This window comes from Struthio camelus, chromosome 5, assembly GCF_040807025.1.
Source record: "Struthio camelus isolate bStrCam1 chromosome 5, bStrCam1.hap1, whole genome shotgun sequence".
Lineage (NCBI taxonomy): Eukaryota > Metazoa > Chordata > Aves > Struthioniformes > Struthionidae > Struthio > Struthio camelus.
The window spans coordinates 60,078,714-60,104,716 of NC_090946.1; the positions used below are offsets into that span (position 1 = coordinate 60,078,714).

The 26,003-nt window shown below is 41.1% G+C and overlaps 1 protein-coding gene across 4 annotated transcripts in view; it reads left to right on the forward strand.

The window, feature by feature from the left end:
- NRXN3 (neurexin 3) overlaps positions 1-26,003 on the forward strand; it is a 1,027,384-nt gene that overhangs the window by 574,596 nt on the left and 426,785 nt on the right. The gene's annotated exons all lie outside the window — the stretch shown is intronic.

The window sequence follows — 26,003 nt, forward strand, 5'->3', positions numbered from 1 at the left end:
ATAAGCACTAGGTATTTGTAAAAAACGTTTCTGTATTTTGTAAATTTCATAGATTTTAATATTAGCATTTAATCACGCTAATCACACTTATCTTAGAAAGTAGTTTATGAACAATGATTTAACATTTGCTGCTTATCCCTCCCCCATTTAAAAAGTTTTATTCTTCCAGTCAGGAACTGGAAACAATACCATGCTACCAGTCATACACTGTGAATAGAGAATAATTGAAGTGAGCAGTTTGCAAGTGTTCTGGAGGTGGAAGTGTGCTCAGATGAACTATTTGGTGGATGTTTCTGAATAACAAATCCATTCACAGAAATCTGGTTCAGTCCATTAAGAATGAAAAGGGGCCAAACTTATACTGAACTGTATTCTCAGATAATCATTTATCTAGCCATAACTATTATTATTTCATGTTTTATAGATAGTACCACTGATGACAAAAGCCTTTGCAAAAGTGAATTAGAAACAACACCTTCATCGGGAAGTGATGCAACCTGTATCAGTCATAAGAAAGAGTGAGTGATAAGGCAGAGCTGCACTGTCACATTTCCACACGTGCCTCAGAACCTGGTAGTTTGTGCTAGGGAGAAACTGTGGATGCAGCTAGGTGTGAATTCTGAAAAAAAGAGCTGAGCTGTGAGATTAGGGTCCAGGTTTTCAGCCATTTACCCCTCTCTCAGAAAGACTGGGATAATGATTAGGGTTAGAAATTTGGCTATGATCAATACACAGCTGTGTACTTGCTTTCAGCAGAATTTGTTTACTGCTTACACATTGATGATAGATCCAAAAACCTTTGAGGTTGAATTTAGTAACAAGGGTTCAGAAGCGTAAAGACTTGTCCTTACCAAAGCTGAACGATTACCACTTGGAAAATTTGCCAATAAAAACTGCTCTACCAGATTTCCAGTGCTTCCTTGTTCCACTTGTGCTATACATCTGCAAAGCATTATGGTCATAGAGCTTTGTTGTTTCACAAAGAGGAGCAGAAATCACAGAAATAGCTACAAAAATAACATAATTTGTAAGAGGTTTACTGAAGGACTCTTCTCCAACTTGTAAACCACTTTAACCAATCTGATCTACAGAGTTTGGAGAATTAATCTGATCTTAATTTGTCCCAAATGTGACACCTGTTCTACATGCTTGAGATCTATTTATTGCTGTAACTTTTGAAAAGTAAGCTCAAATAAAAACTAAACCTGTATGTTTTCATATAACTTCACAAAATCCTTTGGTTCAGATTGTGCTTTGAGTGTCTTTGCGACTGTAAAAATGGTAACTCCATGACCCGAGGGTCGAAAGCGGCTGTGATGGGATGGTTTTCCAAGAGAAAATCGGCAGGGAAGCTGTTTTTCAGAATCTGGCATTCCATTGAATATGGACAAAAACAAACAAATCTTTTAGTTGGGAAGAAAACTTTGGTTTATGAGCTTAATGTAAAAACTCACCAATTGTCTCAGACTGAGTTTTTAATTTAGAAACTTAATGACCACAATTGTTTCTACTGCTAATGAATTTTCTGAAGGAAAAAAAGTGCCATAGTGATCACATTGTGTCACTGGATGAATGATATTCATGAAAAAGTCTAGTAGCGTCGGTCTTATGTTCTGAGAGAGAAGTGGTTGTGGATAAAACGTTGAGTGGTGCCTGTTTTCAGTTTCTCCCATGTTTCAGCACTGTGATTTGCATTCATTTTCTGTGATCTGAGGATGGATATTTTCTGTCAACACTCAGAATTTTTACTCATGCTATAGCCAAATTATTCAGTTTAATACCATGTATCAATTCTGTGAATGTAATGGGAGTGAAATGAGCATAATTGGGGGAGGAGAGATTTCTGCCCCCCCCCCCCCCCAAAAAAAAAAAAAAAAAAGACTTCATAGAGCAGAGCTTGGCATTAATGCTTAAACAGATGGCTGTGATGATAGGACTGCAGGCACCAGCAAGTCAAGGTAGAGCGGACAGAGAATATTTGTTTTGTACATGTGCATGATAAGTGGGAGCAGTCACATTGCTTGTTCTTTTTATAATGTGACTCATGACAAAATTACTTTAGCTTTCAGGAATTTGAAGGAGAATGAGGAGAAGAAAACACTTGGCATCTGCAATTTAATGCTTTTAACTGGAGAAAGAGCTAAGCTAATACTCAAGTGTTTCACGTGTTGCAGGCAGGCACTAATATACCCAGAGGGTAGTTAAAGACTCCTTAGAGAAAACCTCACAGCCACCTCATTCTCGCCTCATCACGACAGCATCACTTCCTACAGCTTAAAAATAAAAAAAAAAAAAGTCACCCTGACTTGCCAGTAAGGTGGGAGATGTGTGGATCATTTTTCAGTTCTGCTATTCTCAGTAGCTCTCCTACTGTTCTTTCTCTTCAGCTTGGCCCTCCGATGTTTAAGCCATTACCTAATAATTTTCACTGTGTAGTGAGTCCTCATTTGGAGTTGCTTTCAGGTCAGAAGAAATACAGGATGAGTTTCCATCTTTCTGTCCTGTGCCAAAAGACCCTTCAAAATAGCGTAAGGGCATTGGAAACAAGTCTGGTCATCTTCCTCAAAATCCCAAAGACTCTTACAGCTGTTATGATGCTGGCCTGAACTCTCTATCATATTCTCTGGCTAATTTAACTGAGGTGCAGCTGTGGGCCTTTATCTGAGCTGCATCAAATTAGTACTGCTAAGCAGTATGGATATCTGGTGTTAATGATTATGCAAGCATGCCCTTAGGTCAGAGAAGATTCAGGGACAGCCAGGGGATGTGGTGTGAAAGGAAGTGACTGAAATCTCTTTTCTAAGGTAAGAGATTATCACAGATGCTCAGCTTTGTTCTAGCTGCGCGCAGAAGCTACTGCTGATTTTAGTTGTCTTGCTTTGCCCTGTGTCTGTATGATCCATATCAGAAACTTTATCCTCTGCCCCAAGGCACCCCCTAAGGAGCGTGCTGCTGGGGTAGGAATGGGCTGCATCCCACAGCCACTTCAGCTCCTGCAGCTTTCCAGACCCTGCTCTGTGGTCTCACAGCGCTGCAGGTGGTGTCCTTGCTTTCGCGTGTCAGAGAGAAAGAAGGATGTGCAAAGGATGCCTCTGAGGGAAGCAGAAAAAGGGAACTTCCTTAATTGCTGTGGGGAAGCATCAGGTATGTTTAGTGCAACCACGGTTTTGCTCAGCTCAAGGTTTCCATGCAACTCCATGCAAACTGCAGATGTGTGTTTTACACCACGGAAATCAGCTGTTAGCCTATTAAATTAGCCTGGCATTAGTCTTTAAGTGGCAATTTGAAACAGGGAAGGCATGGACCTGGATTCAGCTCTTCTTCTAAACATGGCTTTTGGTGTCTGTCCTGGGCACGCACGGCCAGGCTGCAGGGCGCCCCCTGTGGGAGGGGGGCCGGGAACTGCCCTGGCCGGTTGCGGCTGGTTCCAGCCGGCTCTGTAATGGCGTGGGGGTGGGGAGACAGGGCCCTGGGGTGCCACACCTGTCTTGGCCACAGGGTCACGCAGCACCCTGCTCCTGTATTTAAGAAAGGGTGGTAGCCCCAGGGCAGGGGGTGGAGAGAGATGGGAGGAGGGAGACAAAAAGCAGATGCAGGAGGTACCTCTGGGGGGGCAGGGGTGCCCTGGAACCACAAAGAGATGGTTGCGTGCTGCCTCCAGCTTCCTGTGCAGCCCCTCGCCTCACTGGAGGGCGGTGGGAGTGTCATGTGGGGCGAAATCGAAGGGAGCGGAAGCTAGGAATTGGTAGGAGTTATTGGACCAAAGTTGAGCCTGGGGGAAAAAAAAGTCATTGCCCTAAGTGTTTGTTCAGTTTTACATTCTTTGTATTTTAATACCTGAATCAATAATTAAAAGTTTGTTAGTTGAGAATAAATTAAATGAATTCAGGTTTCGTGAGTCAAGATTCCTGCCACAGTGTCAGAGCCACGAGAGGTTCCAGGAGATGTGCTGATTCTTCACTAGCCTTTGCAGTCTGTACTGGTGGTTCCTGCTGAGCTCAGTTCAGAAATGAAGATTGTCTTATTTCAGAGTAAATCTTAAAGAAATAAGGCCTTACTGTTATCTTCCCCCCTCATACCTCCATGAGATTTGGTAGTATACTTGCCTCTGATGGTGCAGAGGAGTGTATTTGCCCGCTACTTTATCAGGGAATTTGTCTGGGAGTTTGTGAGTCAAATCTCCTGAATTCTTTTCTTCCTCATTAATATGAGTTGTTTTCCAGTCTCCATTATAGCTATAAAAATATGTTAAACAGTATATGATAGGGATTGAAATACAGCCTTTTCTGAGGTAGAATGTGACAATTTTGAGATTCGTGGGTTCTTTTTTTCTGTCCCCTGAAATTCCCATCTTGTTCTTTCTCTGTGGTCTTTTAGGCTTTGTGAGTTCACTCCCACTATTAACCTTTTTCTCAGCTGCCTTTTCCTGTCTGGTGCTAACTCCTAATTTTGATCTTCTGCTTGCTCTTTTTAGGACTCGCCTCTTTCTCTTGACCTGTACCGTTACCTATTGCAATAGTATCTGAGCCAGTTCCCTTTTTAAGACTAGAGGGAACAGCTTTGTAAGCATACAAAACTCGGAAGCTAAGAATAGTCCTTCTAGAGTGGCCCCCCTGCCCCGAACTGCCAGAGGCTTCACATATGGTGCAGTATGTGCACAGAGCAAGGAGTGAAGGTAGCAGAAAGAACTCTAGAGGATAGGAGAAAGTAGAATAGGAGAAGAGATTTGGTCCTTCCTCCTTCAAGAAGCTTTCCCTTAGAACCAGAATGATGTGCCCCACTGTAGTAGAGCAGGCCAAGGGTGGAGAAGTCACCACTCGACTGCTGGGGTTTCCTATGTCATCTTGTTTCATCCTGCAATATGCAAGGCTTTGCTTGAGGCAGGATCTTTGTGGTGTTTTCTTGCTTTCTGAAAGAATAGTTTGTTCTCTGAATATCATTCTTCTTGTAATAGAAAAGCTCTGTGAAGCGGGTGGGATTGAGCTTTTCCTCCCCTTCTCAAGAGTCCAGGCTCTGCCCTCAATAGGTGTGCATAAAGCCTCTGGCACCCTGGAGGGAAGAGGTGTACCCAGAAATGCAATTTTTAGTCTTACATGCTTATAAAGCTGTTCTCTAAAGTCATGAATAGAGAATTGGCGATGGTCCCAGTGGGAGATGAGAGCATAGTGAATTCAGTCTGTGAAAAGCTTACTTACACGGAGGTGATATCACAGGTCACTTAAAGAGTTTTCTTCCTTTTGCTTCTGTGATGCAGAGGGAACAGGAACAGGTCATTAGAGGACCAGTGTCTTGGGATGAACTTGTATCTAGAAACGACCTCTTCTCCTTTGATTTCTTTCCCTTCTCTCCGCCTCCCATTTTCTTCAATTATTTAATTTTCTAAACAAACGTCCCCCAGTGTGCACTGTGTAAATATTGTCACTGAATTTCTGTCTGTTTGCTTAGCTCATTAGAGAAAGCCATGATAAGCTTTTTAATTACAAAATTAGCTTCGCCAAATCAATTTCTTTCATTTAATGAACTGAGGAAAACTGCAAATGGGAGGGGTAACATTCTGTTTTCCCCTGAAGCATAAATTCACTGTCTTCAGCCCCCAACTTCCTATACAAAATCAAGGTAGCCAAGAAATACATTTACTGTGTTTTTAAGAAATTGTCAGTTGAAGAGCTTCATTTGCACCTGAGATCTTTTGAGCCTTCCTTTTTCTCTCTTGTGTAGTTAATCCTTTTTTGAATTGGTTCACACTATTTTTTGCATTTTACTCGATATATTTATTTTATCTTAGAGCAGCAGTCACAAAGCTGAATGTGCTAAAAGCAAAAATGTGGCGTTCATGCTATGCTTCTTGGTGAACCATTGCTCCTATGTGATAGGACAGCAGCAGTAGAAGGAAACTTCTGCAGTTCCAGAAGGAACTGTTTGGGTGGGAAGAGGTTGTCAGTGCCATTACAGGCAGTTCCTATCAGACATGGAGTACTTCAAACTATCCAGAATTCTGGTTTGAAAGGAAGGGAGAAAGAAAGGCTATCTGAGTTATCAGTTGAATTGCTTAATGGCCTTATGACTGTGTTCTCATGCCATAGCTTGATTGTATTCAAGATCTCATGCAAGATAGCATGTGATTTTTAAGGCGATCAGCAGGTAGACTTTGGCAGACTGAGGTGTACTGAAAATTGTAATTCTCAGCTGTGCTCTTTATCTTTGTACGTGTAGTTATCACCTTTGTAGTTGAGGTGGCAGAATGAGTAGATTGCATTTCATGACTAATGCACGATCTAGCAACTTAGACTAAACGATCAGAGATGATGAGTTTGTGCTAAGATGCTGGATGGCACTGTGACTTGGAGCAAGCAAAGCATGGATAAACTTCCCATTTTCTTGATTCATCTTGGAGATGGCCCTCTCCAGTGAAGTGGTGGTATAGGCAGGTACGTGTGGTAATGTCTTAAACCACTTCAGCTAAATTTACCTCTTTTTTTTTTTAAGAGCTGGGACTGGTAGCAAGAGAAGAGGAGCTGTGGCCATTTGTGTAAGTTTCCTACCATTCTTGCTTGAAGGATGTTGCCAGAGTGATGTTTCAGAAACTTTGGGACAAAGCTGTATAGAAAATGGATGGTGTTATCACCAGCTTCTGCCTCTAGTCTCAGAACGATTAGATATTCCTGCTAATGTGATCTGAGGTGAAGTAATTCACAAAGCTAACATTTAACTTGTCACTTGTACACTTCAGTGTCAGTGTTCTACAGAGCTGTGTGGAGACAACCCACACCTCTGGTAGCCTGCTCATTCTTATCTGTCTGTGGGCTCTGTTAGATAGCTCTGCCACTGGGACAGATTTTCTTAACAGTTCTTTTGACTTCAACCTTATTATTTCTTCCCTTCTCAGTTTACCACCTGTATAGACTTATGAAATACATATTACCATGGTACTGAAAAGAACCAAACCCAGAATAATATTTTTGAATCCTTAGAAAAAAGTAACTTTGAGCTCTGATGAAGAGTAGGCCAGTTCTTTATCGTCCAAATTGTCTCTTTGATGTCTTGCTCCTTTTCCCTATTTAGTTGAGAGACCACAGAGGCAACCACAGAACTTAAACGGACTAGGAGGGGGTTTGAATCAAGTGTTCAAAGCTTCTGGAAAGGTTCCTCTGACATACAGAGGAACGCCTTTCACCAGGCCACTAGAGTCATTTGTGGGTATAGGGAACTGACTGTGTCTATTACTGTGCATCAGTTCTGTTCCCTACTGTTGGGAAAGCTTCAGCAGGAACATCAGAAAAGACTGATTATCTCCTGATTAGCATTGCGTTGGACTTGTTCTTAAGCATAAGTGAGCCAACTTCTGGCCATGTCTGGCTAGCATCTCTCTGCTGCTTTCATAATATAAAGCAGACGTGTACATACCGTATTCATTTACCTTTGTCATAATGATAATTTCTGGCTGGCAAAAATGGCGCATCGTGGAGGTGCTGCTGTAGAAAATGTGGACGTGACTATGACTTGTCTGAACTTTTTCTTACTCCTGACTGGCAGAACAGCTTTTTGAGACTATAGATAGCGTAACAATAATCAAAGCAGCTTCTTGGATACTGAAGGGCAGCGTTTAGCCATTTCTGCCTTCCACCCTCAGACTGTGCTAAGACTGTGCTCTTCTGCTACTCACAATAGAACCAGAGTGTGTTTGCCAAGTAAACCCATGTGCTGGAGACAAACAGGTGTCCCTTGTGTCGAATTATAAAGCCTCCTAGAGCTGCAAAGCCCATCGACTCCTGGGGAGCAATAATGAAAGAAAATCTAATCTTCTGTATTTAAACAGTAATAAGAATCCTCAGTGAAGCAGAACCCTTTTCTGTGCCTTTCTCTTGCTACCTGCTGTTTTGCATAATGATTATACCTACTGAGATACTGCACCCAGAACTTCTTATTATAGTAGTCTGGCTATTCTGTGGTTACTGCAGGCTGGATTCTTGCTTTCATCCCTTGCTTTGCTTCACTTCCCAGTAGTCTAGTGATCAAAGTGGTGAACAAGGAATCTGAGGGTAATTTGCCTTTGGCACTCGGTTGAAGTTACCTCAATTTAAAGTGCTGTGGAGTCTTTAATGGCAAACGGTAATTGTGAGAAGATTGTGAAGGTTAGTGAATGTCCATTATTATGGATTATTACTTTATACATATAGGATCCAGACCTATGCTTGGTGTTTCACAGATACCCAGGCACAGACAAGTTAATGGAACGCAACTGGACCTCTGCTTCTAGATTAACAAAAAAAGTTCTTCATCCACATAATATAGGACTTGCTGAAAAGATACTTCCAGAGTGACTGGGGTTGTCTGATTTTTACCTACTTTTTTCCTGGAGAACCATGCCTCCTGGAAGTAAGGTCCCTGGCTTGGTGAGATATTCTAGGAACCATTTTAGGAGCCAGTGAGAAGGTATTATGCCAGAAAGGTAATTAGCTAATTGGAGCTCACTGAACTTTAACAGCAACCCCTCTCTTGTTCCCTTCTAGTCAGCGAAGGCACGAGCTATTAGGAACTGATGGTGCCATTTCCTATTGCTTTATAAGTAACACAGCCGTTATCGTTGTGAACAATCCCTCAAGGATTTTGCGTAGTGCATCTTTGCAACGGACCAGTTTAATCCATGACCTAATAGGTTGTGGTGCTATTGAATTCACATGAGTTGATCTCCAGAAGGAAGCAGGGAGAGAGCATGCACTAACCCTCTGCTCTCCCTCTCTGTACTTGTCTGCCTGTGCCTGCTTATGTAACCTTGCATCTTTTCCTCCTCTTACCCTGACTGCTGATCCATGCCTGATGGCTGTGTCAGGCCTCCAACACCATGAGTGCTCTGACTGCTGTACTCTATGCTCTTTAACATGACAATTAAAAATGATTTACAAATGGTCATTTTGGTTCCAAATAGAAAGCAACAAGAGGCAGTGATACTTGCTGTGGTATCAGGAACAGCCAGCCATCTCAGCAGCTGCTGCCTTTGCACCCCCTGCTTGTTCATCTCCTACGTTTTACATAAGATGCCTGTTCCGGAAGGGCTGCTTTGTAAGATCTCTCTGCAGGGCTGGAGGAATCAGTGGAGCAGAGTCAGTCCCTTGGAGATAGTGGCCGTTTTCCAGGAAAGAGACATTTTATAGGTTTATGGAGCTGTTATATGGATGTCCCTATAAGAAGGAAGAAGACTGTGCAGGAGGGCAAGTGCTGACCCCGAGAACTGATTATTAACCCTCTGTCAAGGAAGATTTTGAGTAGTGTTTACTGTTTATAACTGTTAGTCTTTCCTTGCAAAGAAAGTTGAGCCTGAGATTGATCCAGGAGCATTTTGGAGGGTATTAATACAACCTACTTCTAAGTAACTGGACTGGGAGGCCAAAATCCCGTAACTTACTATATATTCTGTGGAGAGAAATAAGATTCTTCAGAGCACTGAAATCAGGCTTCCATCCTGAATCACGTTGTGAGGAAGGCTGCTAGGCTCTGTAAACACAGTTTACAGAGCCCCTCCCCTCTTTGTTTTTGCTGAGTAGCTTTGTCTGCCTAGTGGGGCTGTATCTGGTCTTATTTGATAGGCTTTATACTGTCCAAATAGAAGGATCTGGTACTTCTATTAAACACTTACGGTTAGTTAGGATCAGTCATATTTCTAGTTAGTCACAGAAGGTCCTAGACAAGTTCTTTGCATGTCTACACTGAACCCAGCCCTTAACTCTGAAGCAACTGAGCAACTTTTCAATGGCAGACGCTGACCACCATCTTCTCTTTGTATTTTTCTGCCTGATGTGGTGACTGTTCATTTACTACTGGGAGTGCAATGGGATTGACGCAGTGCTGTGGGAGTAGGTGTCCTGTGTCCCAAAGGGATAGTGCTTTGTAATGAGAGGGACCCACCTAATCAGGGTCACTGGCATCTGTGTAATCCTGAAGGATCTTCCTATCAGGCTGATATTTAGCCTGGAACACAGTCACGCTATTTCTCACAGCCAGACACGTGATACCCTGAAGTTAATTACGGTTACCATTCCATTCAGCAGAATCTCTTTGGTGTTATCTCACATGACTGTTTAGCATGTGCTGTCAATGATAGATTAGTTATATTACAGAATTATTTTGCTGCTTTTGAATACAAAGAGGTGGAGATAAGTGTCCTTAGTCCTACCCTGATGGATCACCAATAGTCACCATTACTTCATGGCTTGTTTTCACGGAGCATTTGTGAACTTCAGGAAGTTTAGTTCAGGTATGTACTACTCCCTGTTGCTCTGGGGGGAAAAAAAGGGTGGAAATCACTTTCAAAAGATTTCCAAAGAAGGAGCCAAGTAAGAAAAACTGCATGTACCTGTGAAAGAGAGCTGCATCCTGCTCTGGCATGGAGCAGGTATTCTAGTGTTGCAGTTCTAAGCCACTCGCATATGGTGGCCACTCTCTGGCCTTCTCAAAAAACCTAACTTTCATGGTGAAAGCAAGAAGGAAAATGCACTAGAAAAAGAGATTTGGACTATATTAAAATTAAGTGTAGATGAGTGAGTTACAAACTTTACAAGATTTTCAGCTGTGTAGATATGGGGTCAAAGTTGGTCCATAATAAAAGTAAAAAGATTATAGTGATCTCAGCCTCCTCTAGTATAGATTCTGGCCCCATAGGTGACTTTCTCAAGCTTCAAGATTGGAAAAGCTGAAGCTGCAGCAGGTCATGACAGAGCTCCCTTGATGGAATTGGTTAAGGTACCTTGAGGAGTAATTTCTGTGGGTAGGGGGGAAGAAGGGGAAGCAATGTGAAGAGGCTGGCAGTACTTTGGTAGAGCCCAGTACTGAACTATCTGGGGAGCTGCAGGTCAGGACAGAAGTATTTCAGAAAATAAATTATATTACCAGTCCAAAATCTGCTTGGTCCCCCCAAGCATTCACAAATGCTTGCTATGTTTAAGGCAAACAAGAGCGATAAAATAAGCAGAACTATTATTTCCAGTACAAGAAAATCATTTTCATCTTTTAGTTTACTGTTATTCCGTTACCGTCAGCCAAAAATGGAGTCTTTGGTGTCGTAGTATACAATATCATATGTAATCTGACATAGTCTGATTTGTCACATTTCTTGATATGGCAGAAACTAACAAGAGGGCTCAGGACCTGGAGCATAATTCATAAGCTAATTAAAAATATAAGTAAATAAAAAGATGAGGGGAGTATTGGCTGTTTAATAGAATCCTGACTGTTTGTCAAAATGGCACTTCCCTGACAACCTTTTAACCCTGGACTTCTGCAAAGTACTCGCTATTCAGATAGTGCTTTTAGGTCTCAGTTTTCAGCATAGTTCACAAATACGGAAGCTCACTGCTTAAGGAGCAGGAAACCAGGAACAGAAAGGAGTAATGTCACTTGCCCAAGACTAAGTCAGATGTAGAATTAGGCATATAACTTGAGCCTTCTGATTTCCAGCTCCCTTTTCAGTCTCTTCATAGTACTAATCAACAAAAGGGACAGAGAACCTCAGATTTGCAGCAAAGGGAGATGGAAATCAAGCAATGGCTTATAGACTTGTGAGACAGCAAAGGAGAGGTTCATGCCACCTTCTTAGCTAGCTAAAGGCTGTGTCAGGCGAAGTTAGAGTTTCAACATAGTCCTTCAAAAAAACTGAGCAATGGCTCTTCCTATGGCAGCGTTTCCACTCTGGTTATGCTGTGCAGGGAGGAGAGTCTCTACAATAGCGCTGTATATGTTGACACCAGGCATGGCGCATTTCAGTTTTATTTTAGCCCTTAAGTGCTTAAATCCTTCTGAGCAAGAGTTAAGCTGCCTGGATTTCAGTGCATGTTGCTCAAATCAGAGGAGGTAATTAATTCAGAGAACGAGTCATTTTTCTGCTCCTCCCATCCCAGCAACAAAAAAACAAGATCAGTCTGCAGAGCTGAGGCGTTTGCAGCATTCATAAGTGAAAAGTTGTCAGACACTGAAACACAGGTAAATGCTTCTGAAATTACCCTTAATTACAGTGTTGTGTATGTCTGTTATCATATACCGTTCCCTCCCTACCATCTAGCCTCCTACCTCCCCCACCTCAGCTGTGCTTGCTAACTTCTGAAAACCAAGTTATGTGCACTGCAGTCAATAGAACCTTTCCCAGCTGCTTAGGCTAAGGCAGAGACTATGTGATGAGGCTGAGCATCATGGGCTGTGTTAGCCAGACAGGGAATGAGAGAACCGGAGATTGCTTCAGGGCATGTTTGTGTCCTACAGCCATGACACAGAATCTTCTTTTATAGCTGTCATGGATGAATCTTACCTTTTCTACCATGCTGATGTCATGGGTTTTTCATCTCTTCATTCCGTAAACACCCTCTTATAAACCAACGAATGTATCATGAGGGAAAAGAGACAAAACTATTTAGTTTTTACCACTTGCTGGTAGCGTACAAGGCAGGGATCTGAGTTCCAGACTCCCCTGCCTGGAAACTCTGCATTCCTCTTGCCTCACATTGCTCTCTGGCAAAGGACTTCGAAGATGGAAGGGATGATCTCAGAAATAGGCCAAGTTTTGATAAGATTTCAGTGGTCTAACATCAGAGTTTCACCTAGGCAGCTGACATCATCATCTAATTATATCTCAGATATTTCCGAAGCTCCTGCTCCCTGTGATATACCTAACTCTCAAGGAGGACTTTTATTTGCTCATGGGAGGATGTACTTTGAGGAAGAGCTATCCTGTTCAAAGCCACAGCAGGGGTAGATAATACCTAAAAATGTATGCAGAAGAGGTGGCCTATTAGCAGGGCATTATGTCTTATTTCAGGCTGCCTCATAAATGCAGGAGTTGAACTCTATACTGCAAAATCAGCCTTGGCTTGGGACCCAGTTCTTTGGGATCCAGGGCTCCATTTATGGGGGAGATCGCAGTAGACTTGGATTTACTTCTGCTTTATTGAAATGCACAAGATGATTGAGAGAACCAGGACTAAGCACAGGGGGAACCCTGCTGCAAGTGAGAAGTATTCTCTTGCAGCATAGATAGGGACTGTAACATTCGTGTGCCTGTTGCACAAAGCAAAGGTGATGTAACAACTTTCTTTTTTCTTTTTTTTCCTATCTTAATTAGCTCTTTCCAAATGACCCTTTCTTGGTTGGACTCCTGGTGAACTCCACAGCCTGTGGATGGCATTTCTGAATATGTATGAGCTGATAAGAGAATCTGATGTGTGAATCACACTTAAAACAGACCCACCCACTCACTCACTGACATCAGGTTTTTCAGAAGTGTGAAGTGAAAGCAATTTTAAAATTAGAAAGCATGTCATTGGGAACTTTTATCAGCCAACTTTTATCAGAGAAAATAAATAATCTCTCAAGATGTGAGAACGGATTTAACTAATGTAATTGTTTATTTTTACTTTGCAGTTTAAAAAGTGCTTTCATATTTCTTCTAATATCGACATTCCTCTCTTAAAAAAGTGAACAGTAATTATAATGGATGTCAGAAAATACTGTCATCTCAACAGATCCTGGTTCTTCTCTCATGTCTCCCGAGATCCTTAAGTAGTAGTAGTAGTAGTTTCTGGAGGATTACTTTTGCGTGTGGTATATACGTAAATTATTTCATTGGGAAGAACAGAGGGGAGAAATGATAATCCTCTTTCTGGTGGGTGTTTTTCTTGAACATCTGCATTTGAGAGTAAGCAATATTGTGTGCTTTTTAGAGAGGGTGAATTTCTAAGAAGAGAAAAAAAATCAACTAGGAAGTTAAATTGCCAAATTTTTACGGGGAAAAAAAAAACAGGAGGGAAAGAACCCAACATATTATTTTTGTTTGCTGTTGCTTTGCAAATGTGTAGCCAGTGGGTTTTTATTTTTCATAGATTTCCAAGACTAAACTATGTACTAAAAGACAGGATGGGAGGATTGTCTACAGAAGAAAGCACTGGACTTACTGCAGCATCACTACCTTGTGCTGTGATCTTACTGGATTTCACATAGAGTTAGTCAGGGCTTGAATGGAAGATCTCAAAAAAAAAAATTATTTTTTTGCAGGAAGTGATGACTCGGTAGACAGTGTTCTGCCCTTGGAAGCAGTACTGATTCTGCTGCCCTTTGGGATAAAACATAGGCCTATTTCCTGACTGTCTGTGTTCGTAAAGATCTCCTGTCAGTTTTCACAATTGTAGATATGTTAAATCCAGGATTCTGGTCTAGTTCCAATTTGAGGAGCTATTTTCTGCTTAGTTTCTGCAGCAGATTTGTATTGGCTGCGATCTCCTCCTCCACTTGCTGTCATACGTTTTCATGTTTGCTGAGCTCTTTTAAACAGCCACCACATTCCCCTTCTGTGTATATTAGCAACTACTTCTGGAGTGGAACATGGCAGCATAATATTATACTTCACTTAAGAGTAGATGTGATAATGCTATAACAAATCAAAGTCACAAGAAGAAATTTAAGGTAGGCAGAAACTAATTACTAAACTGGAATTTTGCCACTATGGTGGGATTAACAAGCTTACATGCAAAGACTGGAAAGCACTTAAGGATGAAGTGAAAGATGCCTTACGCGTAAGAAATGGCAAACACCTGTGCCATCTAGCCCTTTCCTTGGCATTCACTGCATACTTGTTCTTTATGCCACATTTACCAGTGATACATTCTGTCTAACTGTAAGTGACTAAAGCAACACAAATTCCGCCATCACTCTGAGGAGGCTGTTGCAGTAGATTCTTCCCAAACAAAAATACCTCTTGACATTCCTTTTGCATATCTTTTTCTTCCTAATTGCACAACCAGAAGTTGCTTCCTTCCCCTTTTTCTACCACCGTTACATTCTTTAAATTTCATGCCCTTCAGAGGCATGTAGACATTTATTGTAGCAGACTCTTTTCTTCAAGCTTGCCTTTCCAACCATCAGGCAAGTTTTGTCAAACAGTCCCTGTGACCACTTGTAGCCTCATCTACAAGCAGCTTGAGCTGTAACATTGACTTAAAATCACTACCTCCACTGCATGCCTGAGTCGCTAAACCTGTAAGCTGTAAGGCTAAGGGGGATCATATGCCCAAGCAGGCCAGACTCATTCAGTCACTGGTGGTGGGTGCTTGTCAGATGGATGCTGCTCGTACCAGCTGAGACATTTAGACTTGTTAGACCACTTTGGAAGAAGCAGGCTTCTTAATAGAAAATGATTTTTGAGATTTGTTGAGGCTTTTGTTGGCCCCTGAGATTTGCTAGAACTTTGTTATTAGCTGCGCATATCGGTGGGAAGAATATTTTCTCTGTGTTATAGGGAACTCAACTCTTCATTGTGCAGCTGTTCCACTTCTTCCCTTACATAGCAAGAGTATAAATAAGTAGCTGTAAATGATTTGATTAGGGATCGGAAACATCTTTTAGATCCATGAAGTTGGAGTGGTGCACAGAAATGGTTTGAGTATTTCGGTCAAACTGCTGATCCTTTTGTGTTCTGTTGTCGCAGGTTGTATTCTCTATCCAATGTACGCATGTTTCACCTATTGCCATTATTCATATGTGGTGTTAACTTTGATTTATGGAAGGTAGCCATATTTTCAGATTTTTTTTTTTGGTGGCAATTTTTCTAATACTTCAAAATACACATAGAGGGAGTCTGGTATTTTTCAGTATGCGTCAAACTCCTTGAGGCTATTGAATCCAAAAGCAACTCATAAATTTATCAGGGTAAAGGGTGTTTTCCAGTGTGTCAGGCCTTGATCCCTCAATGAGCTGTTCGGAGGATGCCTTTATATCTGCAGACCTTAGTAACTACAAGGTCCTTACAGAGCATGTTATATAATTACCTGTGCGTTCTGAATTTGTATAATATATCCAATAGACATTCGTAACATTATTCTGGGAGGAAAAGAGTGAGCTGTTTCATGTCGCAATTTTTTTTGTTCCTGCTAATTATGGAACAAATTTGACTTGGTTAATCATTTATCTTTTCGAAAAAAAACAGACAAAAGGCTGCAATTATTAAAAAAAAATACAATAAACAAAAATCATTTTAATTGCTGCTCCTGACACATTTTCTCAAATAGAATTTGAAACTCAGAAGATAATCTGATACAGAGCCAAAATTGAACAGATTGCTGACTTTGTCTGCTAAGGGTTTATATTAATTTTCAGAGGGTATGTGATTGAATAGGACTGGTCAGGAGCAGAGGCAGAGGGTTAGAGGGAGCCCAAGTCCTTAAAAAGGAAAGGAAATGAAAGCTTCTAAGTGTCTGGAAAATAGTTCCTGAGATGCAAGGAAACAATAAGAGGCATTCCTGGCAAGCCTAAGGGAATCTTAGCAGAACTAGAATGTTATAGCATCTTCAAGTTTTGTGTTGGAACAATGTTATCAGACCTCACTGAAACCCCAGGAGGAAAATTTTTGACATTACATTTGTTGCAGGTATGTCCTTTATTGTTGTTTCATTTTGCTTTTCTACCTTTGGCATTAATAGTTAGCATATTTCTATCCAAAAGACTTTGTTTGTGTTCTGCAACTGGAGCTGTCAATCAATCTGTTATCAGAGGTTTGTTCCAGAAATGTTAGACAACTGGGGTGCAATTGTCCTATCTATTATACAGTGTGAATTTGACAAATAAAGGTGCAAGTTACAGTTAATCTTTCCTGAGTGAGTGTGAGTTTTATGAGGAAAGATACTGTATGATTTCAGAAGACCAAGGGAATATGAAGGCACGTAAAAGGTTCAGGGCTATATACTGTGTGAACATAGTGTTCTTTACTTAGGGTGTAGTCAGACCCCCGTCCTTCATTAATTTTTCTTTCAGGTTTGGATTTATAAGGAAAGTACTAAAGCTACTTCGGGTAATTTTCCTTTGCTTGGCTTTCTGCCTATGGAAATGCAAAGTATATTTCTACAGTACCAATGCAGAATTCTTCTTGGACTCAGGATATCTGTGTGATACACTTAATCTTCATATAAGAGATGATTGATGCTGTGTTCAAGAATTAGGCTGGCAGTGTAACTGTAATAGAATTATTTGTTTATGAAAGTTGAGCTTATAGCAGCAACTACATCATTCAACTGAGTGCGAGAAACTTGTCTAAATTGACCCATTCGGAAGCATGTTTTTATTTCTGTGCTAGGTAACTTGCATACACTTTTTTTCTAAGTAATGTTACCATATGTGGTGTCTCAGAGAAGTACATCAATGAGAAGGTACCACTCTAGAACAAAGGTGCATTCCCAGGTTCAATAGTTGCACCTCTGCTATTTAAGAAGCAGTACACCACAGAATAGTGATTCATGTTTGTGCACTCGCATGCAAGCCAGCTAACTATTTATTTGTTTCCAATGCATCTAATTATAGATTATTATTTCTTACAGGTTTTAGGAAGACATTCCCATTGTGCACTCAGTATTAACAGTCTAGGGTTATCTGTTGTTCCATTTTGTAGCATCAGCTTCCCCTGTGTTGTGCTGTGAATCCCAGAATTTATTCTTGTATGGCTGCCTGTGTCTTTTGAATCTCTCAAAAAAGTCAGTAAAACAACAAATGCAGTTAAAATGATCTGGAAGTATATGATTTAAGAACATGGACCACCTCCTCTCTGTGCCGTTCTGAACGTTTATATGAACATTTTTTCTTAACTATCTTCAGCTCTGCTGATGCCACCTAATACCAGCTGTAGGTATTCAGGGATCTGAGATAGCGGCACCTCACCCCTACAAGATTGGGTGACTCTGCAGCTTTTCCTGGTGCAGTTCTTGGATCCCACTCAGGAGTTTTTCAGATCACTGTGTCAGTATCTAGGAGGATACAATTACTTTCCCATTGCCTCAATTCCCAGTGAATCTTCAGTCTGATACTCATCCTTAGAGGTTCTTACTTCAAACTGGAGGATCTGACCTCCTGCCAGCCCATAGAGATTCTATTCCAACTTGACCTGAAAACTCCATGGCACTGCTTACTGGCCTGTCCCCTGGAAAAGCTGATGCTGTGTGCCCATGATGTTTCTAGTTCCTTAGGACCTTATCAACGTTCACCCATTGGTACTAGGTGATAGTCTTCTCCATCTTGCTTGTCTACATAGGGGTAGCATGCAGATAGTTCACACTGAAATCAGCATTCCTGTATGTTTGGGCCCCACAAGTACAAAAATAAGTGTCAGCCTTTTTTCTTCACTTTTTTTTCCCTTTCTTTTCTGCACTGCTTTCATTTCTTTCCCTCTGCTTCTCTCTGTATGCTCTTTTGTCTGTCCTTTGTTATTCTCCGTTGCCACTAATGTTTGTATTACACCAGTAATGGGGCCAGATGGGACCGCGCACCATGCAGACATTAGGTAAAAGACACTGTTCTGAACATGAGATGACCAAAGCGTTTGTTGCCTTTTATTCCTTGGTTTATTCTTCTTCACCTGCCTCCACTCTGGTATCATGGTTTACTTTCTGGTATCTCTTTGATCAGTAAATTCCCCTTTTCCTAAATGACCTGTTTTTTCTCTGGATTTTTTTTTCCTGTTTAATATACTTGACTAAACAAAAACCTGATGATCCATACAGCAAGAATAAGTTTCCTGTCCTGGACTGTAAGTGCGTGTGCTTTCTTGAGACATGGTCATTATCAGAATTATTGTTGATTGTATACAAAAGCATATTCTTGGTTGATGTGATGTTTTGATAATGATGTTGTTGTGAACAATTAGTTAATATATTATTAGGAGACTTAGGAGGTGCTCATAAGTGCTGGTGAGATTTTTCCAGGTATGTTTTACAGAAGAAAAAGCACAACTAAGGTACTTCAGAGTTAGGTCTCCCTTCTTCCTCTCTTCCACTTTCTTTGTATTTTTCTCACTTTCCCTGTTTCTCCCTGGTTCTCTTTCCTTCTCTTTTCTTCCCTCCCCCTCCCCCCCCCCGATAGAAAATGATGTTTACTGCTTATGGGATATTGATTGTGTATTATCAGTCAGGCTCACACATTGACAATTACATGTAGTGCCAAGGTAGCCGTGACAATGAAGACTGGTTGCCATGGCAGTGAAAGTCGCCTTTTGCCGCTACCAGGCGCCTGCTCTATAGCGATAATCGTGCTGCTCATTTCATTTTAATTGAAATTTGAAATCATATTCCCTGGGAAGAAGCAAATGGACCTTTTTCTCCATACTTTTTTTTACCCACCACCAAAAAAGAAAGTACAAGTGTGAAAGATGTGTGCATTTTTTTACAGCAAAATATTAACTTACTGACAGTCAGTCAACACTGAAAGTCTGGAGTCAATACAGAGCTTTATGAAAGTTGTTCTTCAATCTTTCTCATTCTGTTCCTAACTAATTCCCAATTTTCATTTTTTTCTGGCATCATGTTCCATTTACTCTGCTCTGGGTTTTTTGCTTACTAGCTGATACAGATAGTCAGCTGATTCTTCTCAAAAGTTACTGTTTGCAGCAAACTACAAACTCAGACTTGATTAAACAGTGAATAGAAGAACTTGTCCATTACTATTTTCATCATTTTTCGTCAGATTTGTTGTCTGGTGTAAACCAACTTTTCCACCATGTAAAGTGACACACCTCAGCTGTGGCAGTGAAAACGTCTGTCTTCAGAGAAGGGGAAAATTGATGAAGAAGTATAGAGGCTAGTGGTTTTGAGGGGAAGAAAAAGGAATTTTAAACAAAGATGAAAACTCGTGAGAGAATGGGATACAGAAAATCATTTTCTGATGGTAGAAGGTGTAAAGGGAAAAGTTTTTTTTGTACTGGTAGTAATAACTTTTTGAGAACAACAGTGACAAAAGCAGAGAAAGGGAAAATTAGACCCCCTTTTCTTGATGTTGCTCAGACAGGGGTAACCTTGGAAGTTGAGAACTGAACTAAGATTCCTATTTTCTTTCCTCTGTTTTGTGTCAGTTCTGCACAGTGTGCCTGGTTTTCCTAGGGTCTTTTGTGGTGGCTGAAACTTGAGTGAATGTACTGACTCTACTGCTGTTACCAGTTTGCCTTTGCCATTTGCCAATTTCCTGTTTGGGACCATGGAATCAGGGAGTATCACTGGGAGAGCCGATAGCCCAAATCTGTGCCAGTCCTGCCGGTTAGTACTGGTAAAACTTGGATGTGCTTTCACGTAATGATTTTTTTTTTTAGTTTTGTTTTTGTTAATGTAGATGATTCTTGTGTATTGTCAAGCCAGGAAAGGGACTCAGTAGATTAGCCAGTACCTGCAAACTGCTTTATGTGTTTCAGGTGTAGAGAAAATGTGTATAAAACACATTTTTTGATGTCCTGTTGCATTCTCAGTTGATTACTTTCCCAACAAGCATCTGATTATTGGATGAACCTGAAAGGTAGTTCTCAGATTTGAATCTAAAACTTGGAAAGGTTAAAGCTTGTTAAGGCTTGTCTTTCACCCAAGGCCCTCTTAGTTTAGGGCCCTTTCAGCCCTCTCAACTGCAAAATTTGGGGAATTCAGCGTGGAAAGGTATCAACTACTTACGTGGTCCTCTACAACCACCAAATATATCAGTACTGTAAAGGAGTACCTTTCAGAGGCTACAGTCTTTGCAATGAAATATTTGACCTTTCATCTCTTAATCAGTCTTTGCAGCTGTTCAGGTTGAACCTGAACCCCTGGATCTGCAATGTAGCTAGGCATTTTTATGAAATTCTGGCTACTGTACACTCAAGCTACAAGTACTTCCCTCAGCTATCTGTCCTCCCTCCACTATTTCACCCTTTCTGTCTGCAGCTTAGACTTGAAAACTAACTTCCTTGAGTCTGAACAAAATATGTATGACTATTGGTTGCTGCTGAGTTGCTCGCTCTTGCTCTTGCTTGACTCACTTGCTGCTCGTATCTTGCCCAGTATCTTTAAAAAGGGATTGCATAAGGGGCCCTAGTTGCATGACTGTGAACTTTCATAGATAAAGTATTCTGGGAAGAACAGCCCTCTCTATGTGCTGCTACGTTATCCTTTTTCTGACTGTTACTGTATGGTACCGTGCTTCATAAGGCCTGCTTTATGCTGAGCAGAGGCAATAAGATTTGAAATCTGTTTTACCATCTTTGGATGTTGGCATTGTAAATATGGGAATGGTCCAACTGATTCCCTGCTTCCTGCAGGAAAGCATAAGAAGCCGTGTTTGTCAGGTCATCAGTTCTCACTTCTCTTGCTTAATCTGCTGTTGCTAACCTCTGGACTTCCATGAGAGGAAGAGCAAGCAGGGGTTGGCGATGTAGCTTTAGCACCTGAAATGCCATTGGGTGTAATTCTCATGTGTTTTCTTTAAACACTGATAAATTACCTTTTATTTAAGCAGATTCCAGAATATTTTACGGGTTCATTTTTATTGTTTTGATTGGATTTATTTATAAATGCCACTTTCTTTTCTTAACTGGTACTTTTGAACGAAGCTCACAGGTGTGTCGTTCCTCAGTTAGGGCTGTGCCATAACATAGCTTTCATAGACCTCAGTACTAGGAAAGAAAGGGAATTCTTGTTTCTTTATGTCTTCGCAGATCAGCACGTGCAGCCCTGTGGCTTATTGGCTCTTGTGCAATCACAAGGCCTGAACGTGTGATAGTTACATCCCTGTCCTAGGACAGGGGGACTACCTAGTTCTGTATTATAGATGCTAACATATTTTAAGCACTGTTTTTTTCTAATTGCTTTATTATTTTTTTTCTCCCACCAAGTACCTACTGCAAGATAGTGAGGGACTGTTACTACCCTTCTACCAATAGAGAACTAAGACATGAAAAACTCAGGCACAATAATTCCAAATATTCTGATACCTAAATATTTTGCAGCAGAAGTCCCAGATCCTCACTACTGACAAGATACTCTGATATTGCTTGTGGCAATAGGAAACCATTGCTGCAAGTGTCTGATTTGCAGATAAAATATGGTAATCCTTGCAGGACGGCACCTTTGGTTGGTCTTGTTGCTGTGTGACTAAAAGAATGGGTGGGCTTTCGTGACCTGTACAAATTCACTGAGCAGGTAATTGAACGGTCTAAAATCACAGCTTAGCAGACCGACTACTGAGTTATCCTTTCTTCCTGAGAATACACTATAGGAACCTTTACTCTTGGTGGTATGAATCCAGCCATTAAGGCTCAAATGCCCCTCTCATAATCAAGTGCTGTGTGATTTTCATTGGAGAAACTCCATTTTGCTACACATTGGAAAGATATATTTGCTTCACTTTGGTTTTAAAGTCTGTACCAATTCCTAAAGAATAACATCCTTCATAGAGACACTTTGACTGTGGTTTTACTGCCTGTGCTGGGGCTAGAACAGAACACACTGCCCTCAATACAATGCACTGATCCAGGTTAAACTTATATGGCCAGTAAAGAGTCATTCAGAAAGTGTTGGTGGGTTAACTTTGTAGTGAATGGCAAGAGTTACGCTACATCAGATGCTATCTGTTTGTTCTCTTCCAACTTCATGCCAGAATGAGTATCAGCGGTCCTCCTACAGCAGACTGAAAGCCAATATGTAACCATAAAAACCAACGTAAGCTGTGAACTGTGGGCACTGGTAATTCAAAAAAAAAAAAAAAAGCAGTCTGATTGCAGCAGGTTTAGATCACATTTGGTACTGCTGTGTGATCTCCAGATAATGCACAGATTGGTAGCAGTGTTTTTCAAACTAAACCCTTTACTATGCAGCTAGCATGGATCTGCAAACACTGCATTTGCTGAGAGGATGGATGCTGACTCAGGGAAATGTACCCTCTCTGGCATCCCTCTCACCTTGGCAATCTGAGTTTTCTGCAGAAGTCTCCTCTCCAAAGGCTGGCTGGGCTTCAGTCTGATTAGTGTGTGAGATCTGTTGCACTTTCAGCTTGAAGTGTTATTCTTTGAGCCTGTCTGCTGCAGCCATCTTTGGAAACATCTGTCTGAAAGTAGATCTAAGGCCCTAAAGGAGTCTCAAAGCCATTACTGGTAGCAGGGCTGAGATTAAAGTGATAAGAAAAAAAAAAAAAGTGAAGCAAGTGGTTAGAGAGAGACTGGTAAAGTATGAGGTAATATTAAAGCTAGAAGATGAGCAGAGACAGTGAGAGAAGTGGAGGTCCGTTTGTGCCAGGAGTTCTAACAACCTATATTTTACATTGCATATCCAGACACTCCATTGCCCAGCATCTCCCCCCTCTTACTTGAATCCTCACAGACCAGCAGAGTTCTTAATTAAGTGTCAAAGAATTGATTAGCTAGAGCTCTTGCAATGCAATTCCATTGATGAAACCATTTTGTCAGGCCAGCTGATATAATTAGAGCAAACAAGATGTGAAATCTTCAGTGTTTTGGGCTACAGCCTAGTAATTATTTAATTTATAATAAAAAAGAGCTAGGGAGGGAGATGGAGCCACAGCAGAAGTCAAAAAAATTGAGAAAAAAGTTTACAAAATGCTTTTCTTTCCCTCCTTCCCCACTGTTCTTTCCTTTCACGGGAGTTTGAGTATTTTCAGAAAGCTTCTTAATACCTGTGCAGAGGAAGTCTTGGTGAGCTGTCAGCACGTGTCCATTGCTCTTGAGACATAATATCGCCTTCCTTGCAGCTCATCAGACTGCCAGGCCTGATTTATACAGAGCTAAACGTACTACTGCTGTTGGGATGATCATCATTATTGAGATTGAGCTGTTAGTTTTCTGAGCTGTTGTTGTGTCTGAAGGAGGTAGGACAGGATCATGTTTTTAACAATAATTAGCACTTATTTGGCAAACTTCTGTAGATCCCTTTGTTTTATGGAAGAGAGACAGTATTTCTCCATACTATTTGACTGTGGAGGAATTGAGCTTCCGAGATGTAGCGTTATATAATTGGTGCCTCACTGTGGAGGAGAGGCATGACCGGGAATAAGATGAGACCTCCTAGCTGCTAACCTAGGCCTTATACTATTAGGCTATATTTGCCATCCTTATGGCCAGCAGCAGGGTTTTCTTCCTTTTTCCCCTCCCTTTGGTGAGATAGCAAAGAAACGACTATTCGTACAGTATGGTGACATTATTCCTGGCTTGTTTGCACTTGCTTACTGTACTGACCCTATAAGAACTCCTTTTTACTGGAGCGTACTTAAATACATTTGACATTGCTGCGTCATGAGGGCTTTGATACATTAAAATGAGCGAGTGGGTACAGGTACTCCAAGTTCTTACTTCCAAAACCTGGAAAGCAACAGGCTGAAAGCTGTCACTAGGACTGTACTGCAGAACATGACCACACAGTGAATCCACAACAGAACGGAGAGCCTGGAAGCCCTCTATCTCTGTCTGTAGTTTAACATGATTTATGTTAGGTCCTTACCTGAACTAGTACTGTAGCTGGATTTTTGAGAGTGATATTTTTGTGCAATTTTTTTTTAATGTGTTTGATTGGTTTTGTTTTCTTTATTCCTTTAGAGAACAGGAGAGAAAAAACTCCACTTTAATAAGAAGATATTCCTTTGTTCTACAGGCTGGAGAGAGAAAATCAGGGAAAAGAAGAGAGTGTAAAAGAAAATATGGTTATCTAGTGAAAATCACATTCCAAAGAGGTTGCACGTCTTGCAGTGCAAGTTTTCCTCCCTGAGCTGTGGTTATTGGATGATAGCGTTAGGACAGGAGAGAGTTTGTTTTGCACAAGCCTCAATGAGGAAAAGTCTGAGCCTTCTTGCTGTCCTCATCTTCCCAGCGCACCAGACAACTCCCGATATAGAAAGAATAACATAAAAGTTTCTCTCTTCCTTTCTCTTTTCCTCAGTCTCTGATGTCTGCAAGAGCACCATACGTTTCCTAGCTGTCACTACCACTTCTCTACTGGAATGATGAAATTATGTCTCTGTTAATTAAAGAGCAAAGGCCCGTGTTGAGTGTGACTGTGATCTACAGCCACTGCCCCAGTGTTTATGCTCCGCTTATTCTCTAATTTTGTAAGCCCGTGCGCATTCTGTACAGCGTGTCAAGAGATCTTTGTTTTTTCCTGCTTAGGTAAGTGAAGTGTATGGATCAAATGTTGGAAGCCATTAAAAGTACCTTAAATCAGGACACCACTGATGTAGGGGCGTTAGTGAGGGACAGTCGGTGGTGTTTGGCAGTATTGATTCTAGTGTTAGGTGGCTGTTAAAAACACTAAGCATCTGATCCATACTTTTTACCAGCCTAAGCACAGTGAGAATAAACATCTGAACACAAGCTAAGTGGCATAGACTTTAATGTTGCTTTTCCAGGTATCAAAGGTAGGGGATGCACTTCTCTTCTAGCCTATGTTCCTTGTAGTTTGACAGCTGGTACAAAGAATGCCGGGAGAATTACTACCGCTCTGCGTGGAAGAGCCACAGGGTAGCATCGAATGGCAAAAGCATCCTGTTGTAAACACCAGGACTACTGCATACAATAGTAAAATCCCTCAGCATTCTTGCAGAACTTAATATATATTCGTTACCTTCTTCTATCAGTTAAAGACTTAGATCTAGGTGATCGCTTCAGATTTCCAATGTGGAAACACATTCTTGTTCCTTTTCTAGTATTTCTGACTCATGTCTGGATGATTGAAACGTTGTACTTTTTTTGTTTCTTAGTCATTTTTTTACCTTCCAATTACCTGAGTGACTGTATTGTCAGCTACAAACATGGGAGAGTAGTGGGTAAGAATCCAAGGTGTATTGCAACATCTAAAACATTCGATTTGAGCTTTGGGGGAAGATGTAGGAAGGTCTTTCTGTGTATGATGAAGTGTGCATTTGTATACACCTTCCTCCACCAGATGGAATAAGAGTCTCTCAACTGTGTCGTAACTCCTCTCCGTTGATGGAGATTCTCCGTTAGTTCAAGCATTAAAGGAACAGATATGTCATACAGTGTTTTGAATTTGCACATAAAAAACCATATGGTTTCTGCCTCAATAGACTGTGATCTGCATTTTATTCCTGCTGTTCCTGGGAAGCTCTGAAATGGCCATAGGATGCAGGAGAGTGGAAACACAGTGGTTGTGAATCTGTTGCATTATTCTGCCTCAGACTTTTTGCCCAGGCCTGGTTTAGAGTGCTTGGTCAGAAACTGTCACTGT